The sequence below is a fragment of the Tripterygium wilfordii genome, chromosome 5, assembly GCF_013401445.1.
Source record: "Tripterygium wilfordii isolate XIE 37 chromosome 5, ASM1340144v1, whole genome shotgun sequence".
NCBI lineage: Eukaryota > Viridiplantae > Streptophyta > Magnoliopsida > Celastrales > Celastraceae > Tripterygium > Tripterygium wilfordii.
The window spans coordinates 677,567-687,334 of NC_052236.1; positions in this window are offsets into that span (position 1 = coordinate 677,567).

A 9,768-nucleotide genomic window follows, 5' to 3' on the forward strand; every position below is an offset into this window, starting at 1 on the left:
ATGGATAAAATATATTTGATGGCACAATGCTCAATATATATATATAACATTAATCAACCTTCCTTTCTACCGAAGTGGATAAGGCAAAATCCAAACCAACATTAGAATCTTGATTCTGGACACCTGACACGGGTAAGAAATTTTAACTATGTCAAGGGGAAAAAAAAAAATATATATATATATATATATATCTCATAATATCTTAGGATGTGGTGCAATGCATATTTTAATACGATCGAGAACAGTGAAGAAATTAAGAAAAGTTCACACACCAAACTTTGATGAAGATATCTTTGGTACATAAATACACGTACGTGGCAGCAAATGATGTGTAATTGTCTAAATTTGGTTAATATTTAGTAAGAAGGGGAAAAAAAAAAAAGGGTGGGGTTGGTATGGGTATCAGATTTAATAAGTCACCGTGAGTATAAGGGAGTATAACTATAAAGATACATGTCCGGTTTAAGTAATAACTATTGAGTTATGTGTAAGACGAATCTGACTTCACATTTTCATTGAAATACAAGTTGGCAAAAACCCCTCTCAAAAGCATATGGTTCACAAAATTCAACCCGATCAATGGGTCGTTATAATTTATGCAAATTAGTAAATTACATAGCACACGGGATTAATATTCAAACTCATGATAGCTAGAATAAGAGGAGATTTATGACCTTCACTTTACCAACAGGCCACCAACGGTTTGGTTCGATTTTAATTGGTAACGTTTTATATTCGTCTCTTTCTCAAAAACCATCTCCATACATAATCTTCATTCCTCATCTCCAAACTTAAGGGGTTATCGATATAAGTCCGGCCTCCTTCTAGCTATCGTGATATCCAACCTTGTGTTTTTCAAATTTTACATAAATTATAGTAGATCGTTGATGGGGGCTAATTTTCGTAAGCCAGCTATTTTGGAGAGACTTTTGCAAATATGTGCTTTGGTAGCACTATGATAACGGACTCGCTCTTTGAACAATAGTTATGGCTTAAAATGGATATTCCACGGCGAGTATCACCTATTGTTACTCTCAAGGGCCGGGGTTGCTAACTTTGGTCATCCCTGCCCACCATTTTCATGTTGAAGAGAACCCACCTAAAGGCTAAAGCCAGGAACCGATTTGGTGAATATTGGCAAGTCGATGTCTATATGATGGTACTGGCTGGTGACCTAAGTGTTCCTATTTTATATTATTTTACGAATCCTATTTTTTCAAAGGTTCCTCTACTTTCTTATATTTTTAATTGTGTATCTAGCTTTCATACATTGTCCCCACTACACATATATATATATACACACAAACACACATAGAGTTGATGGGGACATTGACAAGGCTCCTGTAATTAATTAATTATATTTATAAATATAAAAAAAATAATAGACATATATCAAATCTCATGGATTTGAGCATTTTTTTATCTCAATTATCTCATATGTCGAGAATGCTTCACACGATTTGATATGTATCATGTAAGACACATGGATTCCGTGATTTTACATGGATCATGTGCGTCCATCTCAATATTTTGGGATTGATCGGATAAAAAAAACATTGCAATCCTTAACATTTTTCGCTTATATGTATGCACAGGCCTTTTGCAAGATATTTCTTAAGAGTGGGAAGCTAAAGCCAAACGAGAAAGAAAGAAAGAAAGAGACGCCAACCTAAGACAAAAAGCTTTTTGATTGCATTAATTTTGGACAAATAAGCTGGGTGATTAAAGCTAAAGAACCGACCAAATTTCCTTAGAATATCACCACTTGATGGTTGCGGCTGCAAATTACCCAATAACAGAAAGGTCGCAGGCACACATGGAGAAGTCCGTGAAGCACACAAACTTGCGTTTAGAGTACGTACTCATGACTTATGATATATAACCATTCAAACCCAAGGCTTACGAAAGTCCAAGAAGCCCAAAAAAACAAACAAGATTGTGAAAACATGTATGTATAAATATATATATATAATTGGTTGAAAACACTAATGAAGTCTAAGGTGTGTTGTGTAGGTATACTGAACTTCTTAGGTGATAATCTTCATGGACGTCTGCGTGTGATAGTCTAGAATCTCTCTTAGGTCAAACTGTATATATTCGAGAGATTTTGAATTCGATTCTCACTAATAGCAATACATTTATGACCCACCTTACTCTGTCATCAAGTAGGAAACTTAGTCTCATACCAAATATCAAAAGGATAAACTTATATAGTATCGTTCTCGATACCTAGATTCTTAATTTCTTATATATGTAGGTTGGTTGTTGGTTTCGTAGACAATCACTCTCCTGGTCAAGAGTTAGTAGAATGAAGTTGGGATCCAATTGCAGGAGTAGAAGCAAGATGAGAGTAAATCCAAAATAAGTAGAGTCAAGTCAATCTCCGGTTGGGGCCACAAGAAATCATGGTGTCTCTTGGGTAGGGCAATATGGGCCTCTGCCAGGATCTCATATTTTTTAAAAAATATCAGTGTTATAATAGCCCCAAATCCATTTCAATAACATACGACATTTAAATCTTTTTTATAATTCACCCAGGGCCACTGTTAGGAATGGCCAAAAATTGATTTAGAGATGGACAATAGCAAGTGTTTACGAAATATTTACATGTTGAGATCCTAACCCTAACTGGATTTCAGACGTACTTAATTGATCAAAACCCGATTGGTGTAAATCCAAACAAATAAATATGACAATAATATAATTCGGATTAGAGCCGAACAAGTAAATCGGATAAGATTTCTATGTTTGGATATAAACCTGATTTTAAAAATCAGATAAATTTTTTTTATTTGAACTCGGATTTTAAATATTTAATTTATGTCTAAACTTGATTTAATTCGAGTAGAACAAATTCATCATTCAAGCCAAAGACTATTTTGCCACACCTGGCCACTGCAAGAAATCTACATGGAGAAGAAAAGTAAAAGTATATGGCTGTCAAGGTCAAAGAAATTGACTCTCATGGCGTAGATTGTAAATAAGGCCTCCTCCCTCGTCCAGTCGTCCACACTCGATCCGCCAGCACACGCAAACACACAACAAAACATTTAAAAAGCGATACTCAATTGTATTTGTCTTGAACGGCGCCGTCTCATTCGACTTTCCAAATCTATCAACTTTACTGTCTCCGTCGCAACGTTGTTGGTCTTTCCACGTCACTCTTGGAGTTTAAAGTTGACCGTCGATTCATCCGTCGCTCGTTGCAGCTCCGCCCCGCCAAACAGGCAAGATCCGTTGATTACATACATGAATCACAATCATAATGATAAAATTTTATTGGACAATAAAAATGATAAAATTTTATTGGACAATAAAAATGTATTGGATTTTGTGTTTTATTGATGTGATTATATTGAGATTTTGTGTTTTGGTGAAGTTTTATTGGCTATAACATGGAGACATGGAAAGTTGTCGGCCTCAATGTTGGGTGGAAATAGATAATGTACAAGAATTTATGTTTTGTTGATCTGGTTGTATTGAGATATGTGTTTTATTAATGTGACTGTATTGGAATACATGTGTAACTTGATTTTTTGTGTAATAATGTGAGATTTTTATTGACCCAGTAAAAATGTCCTTTTGCATTTGTTCTAATGGAAGTTTCTAAAAAGCTACAATTTTTTTAAAAAAATATTGACGTGGGGCCGTAAAAATATAAGTTGTTTTATTTTTTAAAAATTAATGTGGGTCCTACTGTTTGTTTACAGGGCTGTCTCTAGCATTTTGGAGGCACTAGACAAGTTAAGAAAAATGAGGTCCTCTTCCCCCAAAATAATTTGTTTTTATAAATCTGAAATCCAACATATCTAATAAATCCAAAATACAATATAATTAATTCTTGAATACACATAAATTATCACCAATATCCAAAAAATTAAGCAACTCAAACTTATAAATTTATTACATCAAATGAAATCAAGTAACGCTAAACTAAATCTAAAAAGAAAGTATTGATACTCTTCTAGCCTTTTGGTGGGCAAAATTGTCAATTAAATCGTTGTGATCAAGTTTAGCCTTTTGGCAGCATATTTGTAGGTTTTACTTACCTATTCATAGATCCCGTGAGAGATTGTGTGAGTTTATCTTGTCGTTCTTTCTTCTTCCTCTTCGAACTTCCCGATTCAAATTTTCTTTTACCTGTCATGATTTCCCAATCACACGCAAACCTAACAGAAAGAAAAAGGAAATTAGGGTTTAGAGAAACAAATAACAATTTACAATTTCTAATTAAGTGTGCCAAAAAAGGCCAAAGCAATAGAAATATATGAAAGGTGATTTACCGGTGGCTTCCCTTTTCTTTCAATCTCTGACTCTCTCTCAAAACTCTCAAAACCTTTTTTCAATAAGATGAGTAGACAGTAGACGACAAACAGCAAAAGTGCAGAACATATTCTCTTAGTTTTTGGTCTTTACTAGTGTTCTTTCAATTCTTTAATTCTTATTTTACAATTATGATCTTGTCATTTTGTGTTTAGGCTAACGGGCTTGTTTTCTTAATTTGCTAAAGATTAGGATATTTTCTTCTTATAAAACTATACAACTTAATAAAAAGTGAGGCCCCTCCCATGAGAGGCCCTAGGCAATTGACTGTCTGGCCTCCCCTTGGAGCCGGCCCTGTTTGTTTATATGAAAAGAAATTGTTTATTAATTTCTTTATACATATATTAATTTCTTTATTAATTTTCTTTTAAAAAATATTTGTATTATTATTTTACTTAACATTTTTTAATCTCATATAACATAAAAAAATAATTTATACTTAAAAATAAATTAAATTTAATAACAAAAATTATTATAAAAATCATAAGATCTAACATTATAAAATTTAAAATAATACTTTAATTCCATAGCTTTTCTACTGAAGTTGATTTTTAATTCGCCAAACACCTCACCGCATATTACACAATTTTAAGTTTCTTTTTTCTACAGCTTTTTCATCAACATTAAAAATCAATCCAACCGCTCCACCAAACGTATTCTGTGTGTTTAAAGGAGTTTACATATAGATTATTAGAGTTTGGGGGGGAGGGATCCCAAGATGAAGTAATTTATAAGGAATAGAAGCATATCCCAATATGTTACATCACACTCTTATAAAATTAATCGTTATCGGGGGGGGGGGGGGGGGGGGGGGGGGAGGGATCCCAAGATGAAGTAATTTATAAGGAATAGAAGCATATCCCAATATGTTACATCACACTCTTATAAAATTAATCGTTATCGGTCATCTACTTTAAAAAATAAAAAGGAAAACTATATCATCTTCATTATTATACCGAAGTTGTAGGCACTAGCTAGGGTTTATGGCATATATATATATGAATATGCCCATAGGGCCCCATTTGAATATGTAAATACGAGATAAAAAGGGATTATAGCTTTTGCTAACATTTCCTCCTTAAATTTGTGCATTGTCGACATGTAAAGGGTTCATGCAATTTATATTCAAAACTCAAAAGTATAGTTTTAAATTATACATAAATGGGGAGCTTCAGGGGCCAACAACCCCTCAACCGATCGAGATGATTAAAATATATACTCGATTTAGTGTTACCGAAGTTTGATTCTCCATACACTTTTACCTAACCAAAATAAGAGCGAGGAGGAAAAAAGAACGCAACACAAAGGAATAGCCAGAAGAGCAAAACCAAAAGAGATTAGCTAGCAAGAGTATTAAATGTATATTAATAATCATTAATTAATTAAGAATCCAAACATAGTATTCCATGGTTGTGTGGACAAAGTAAAACATGCCACCCTATGTGTTGCCGCCTCGAATTACCAAATAAACTATACAAAGGTAGTGTTAAAAGAATATATAATCATGATAATTAATCAAAAAATTAAAGGTGATTTAAACTAGGGTTCTCCTTTTAATCAACTTTAGGTGACAAAGAGTGGAGATAAAGAGCTTCATCATTAAAATAAGCCCAACGTGAAGCACCTGAAGTGAGGTGGAGGAGCAACATATATAGAGAGATTCCCTCTCACCAAATATTCTAGCTACATATAATAATAATAATAATAATAATAATAATATTTCATTATTTTATTGGTAACTTAAATCCTAAATCCTAAACCCTAAACTTTAATTTTTGTTTTTGATAACCAAGAATAACACTTTACAAGCTTATTATTGTGGACATCCGATATATATGAGCCTAAACTCCGGTCATCAAGTCGACACACGCAAAAGTTTTTCTCACATAACAACATAGTAAGTTGACCAAAACTCATATCGTGACCTTAATGGTAAGTTAGACCAAAACTCATATCGGGATCATAAACGCATGACTCCAAGTGATAATATATCACTTAGAACCTCGCGAAATCGTAAACCTTAAAACATTCCTTTACATACTAACCAAATTTGGGAGAGAAAGAAACCAGACTTGCTTTAATATAACTAAGGCAACATCGATCTTTGCATTAATCATCATTTTTAATTCCTTACAATTCGATGGTAATAATAAAAGGCCTTATAAAATAGCACTCGGATCATGAAAATGACTTGCATGTTTAACGTTTTGATGCATCAAGGGACCCAACTCACATGGCGTCGCGAATACCTTCTCCGTTTCTCTTAGCCATTTGGAAACACACTAAAGTAAGGACCCCTCCTTTCGATAGCACTACAAGAGCAGTTAAGGGTACTTGACCCCCCCTGCAATTTTCAATGTAGCCGTTCGATCTGTTTTTAAATATGGGACTCTCACACTATTTTTAATTTTTTTTTCTAATACATCACTTCTCCCACTTTTATATTTTAAGTAGTATTTTGAAATTGTTCAAAAAGCAAACATTTGAGTAGTGTTTGAACTTTTTAATCACCAAATATTCAAAATACGTCACATTTATCAATGATATTTCAAATATACCATGTTGTACACCAACAAATTATATATATATATATATATATATATAAAAAAAAATTATTTTTTTAAAATAATATAATTTGTCACATATTATAATATTTATTTGATATAAATATTATATTAGGTAAAAAATTAATATTTTAGTGTTGAATATGTCCTTAATTCGTTTGAAATTAACAATTTGATAATTGATTACTTTTATAATTTGCCATAACATTTGAAATAACAAATATACTACAAGTAAAAATTGAACCAAATATTCATAACATTTGCGACAATACATATGTTAGTATTTGAAACAACATTAGCATATATACTGCTTCTCAAATTGTTTCAATATAACACTTGACTGAGTTTACTATTTAGGGGTGGTTCTTGGAAGGGATGACTTTTGGGTGATTTCTCTATCACCCAAAAAAATAGTGTGATGTTACTAATTATAAAATAGATTTTTGTAATTGATGTTAAGACCAATAAAAAGTTTCACTTCGGTTTGATGTAAGTCAATATATAAATTATAAGTGTAATTTTAAACCTCAAAATTTTAGTAGCGCCTTTTGAAGGATGAAACTAGACTAGTGAACCCAAAACTAAAAAATACTTCAAGTGAATTGGGTCAAACCTCCCTATTCGATATCCCAATCTAGTGCATGGTGGCATTTCGTAGCTATCAGAGGGCCCCATCACCGTACACGTGGACAGAAACAGACGCGATCACAAAAGGGTTAACCATGTGCGGCCTCTGCAGCTGATACCATTCAAGGGAGCGGGGTGTTGCGCTTGCTGCCAAAATAGTACAAATTAAAAAACATTACACAAAAAATAAAAAAAAGGAGCAAATTAGTTAAATTAAATTAAAAAAAGAGGATTTGCTTTCCGAGCAAGTGATTGGAGGTTACGTGGCCGAATCTGCCCACTGGTGCGTGTGGGGTTTGTAGTGGTCGCTGTCTTACCTTTGTCTTTACTCTATATTTATATTTGTTATTATTTTATGCTATGAGAGTGGTGGTTTGCTTGTCGTAGGGGACTACCTGAAAATATTTATTTTTGAAAAAGATTATATATAGAAAAAAAAAAGTGAGGGGGGAATTTAAAGTTACGGCGAAATCGAAAGGCAAGGAGAAAGCTGCGGCAGTAATCAGACACGTGCATTTTGGAGCCAATCGTGTGGCGCTTCTTTTTCCTTTTATTATACATAGTTATGATTATAGTAAAATGTATTTATTAAATCTTCTGTGTAGTTTTTTCTTTTTTTTTTAATCGAGGCAAGGTTTTTTGGGGTCTTTTTTTAGGGTGGGATTTTGGGTTTGAGTGGCTGAATTTATTAGGTCTTCGTACTAACTCACAAACTATGAATACAAGCCAAGTCGTGTGATCTCATACGTCCGAAGGGATTAAACCTTGGTGGAGAGCATGACTAAAATATACATTTTCACTATATCAACACTATCATTGGCTTAATTCCATCACATCTCTAATTCCTTTTTCAAATTTTCTAGATATTATTTTTTTTAATTTTTGTTATGTAATCATTATCTTCACTTTCTCTCAAACAAATCTCTCAGTAATTAGTTTTCATCACTTTCAAAACTGTTTTCGGTCTTTAGGACGTATCAGGTGGTAGGATTGACATCAAATGTTATAATTGATTCTGATGGGGATGGCTTGCATAAGATAACACATAAGCTAAGTGGGAGAATGTGCTCAGGAGATCTCTTCGATGCTCAAGTCAGTAAGTTACCAATTGAAAGTGCTCAGATCTCTCTCCCTCTAACAGCTAATAAAGTGTAGGGATAGAGTTAAGAATCGTTTACTTGTAGCAAGGATCCCCTTTTATATGAGTTAAATGAGTTTCCATTTTGGTAGAAGTAGATCTTCTCCCCTTATTTGAGGTGGATTTACAAGAAGGCGAATCCTATCATGATTCATTTCTCAAGTGGAGTCGGTCTCCTCTCGGACTCTTGATTCCCTTATGATTTTTGGTCATCATGATTTACCGAGAAGCCATGTTTGGTATTACGCCAAGGGTACATCTCGGTCTTGCCGAGAAGCTATCTCCTCGATATCACGATTTGTGTTGACTCTTCGAATGTCTTCTCCTCAGTTGGTGTGTCCTTGGTTTTAACTTGGTTTGTAACTAGGGATGCTCGACTTGGTGGGAACTTGAATTTACATGCCACGTGTCAAATTCTCATGAAAAATGTGAACCACTCTTTCACCGTTGATTTAAAACATGATTCTGAAAACAGTGAGTCTCACTTATCCTCTCATTTATGCACACCATTAAAAGGTGATCCGTATTTTATACATGTATAGGAGAATTGTTATGTATGTACACACACAATCACAATCACAATCATAATCGATTTTGTTATCCATTTTAACATTTTCAAAAATTCTAAGCATAAAGACAAAAATATTGTGGCCAAACGAGGCAAAACTTTTCCTTTAGAAAGCATTATCCCTTGTCAACTTTTCACATTCCACATAAAATCAATCATGTCTCCCATCACCTTTTCTTTCTTTCTTTTTGTACTCCCCAAGTTTGTTTTTCTTCTTTTCTTATTTACTATTGGTTGGTTATATTGTGGTTAAAGTTCCATGTTAAATAGAGATTAATAGAATAACACTCAATTTTTTTAAATTACAGGAGCTTTGAATCATGGGTGGCTTTTTAAAAAAATTCGTCTGATTTAATCTAGAATCTCTTATTTTTTTTATAAGAGTTTCTATTGACACTTTACAGTCAAACCCTCCATTTAAGTCTAACATACCTAAATAAAGATGTCCAAGGTATTCATGTACGCATTAGTTCGAAACTCGATTTCAAACTCTTTTAATCTATACCATACAAGATGCTTATCAAAGCCGGATTTGTTACTTGAACTAA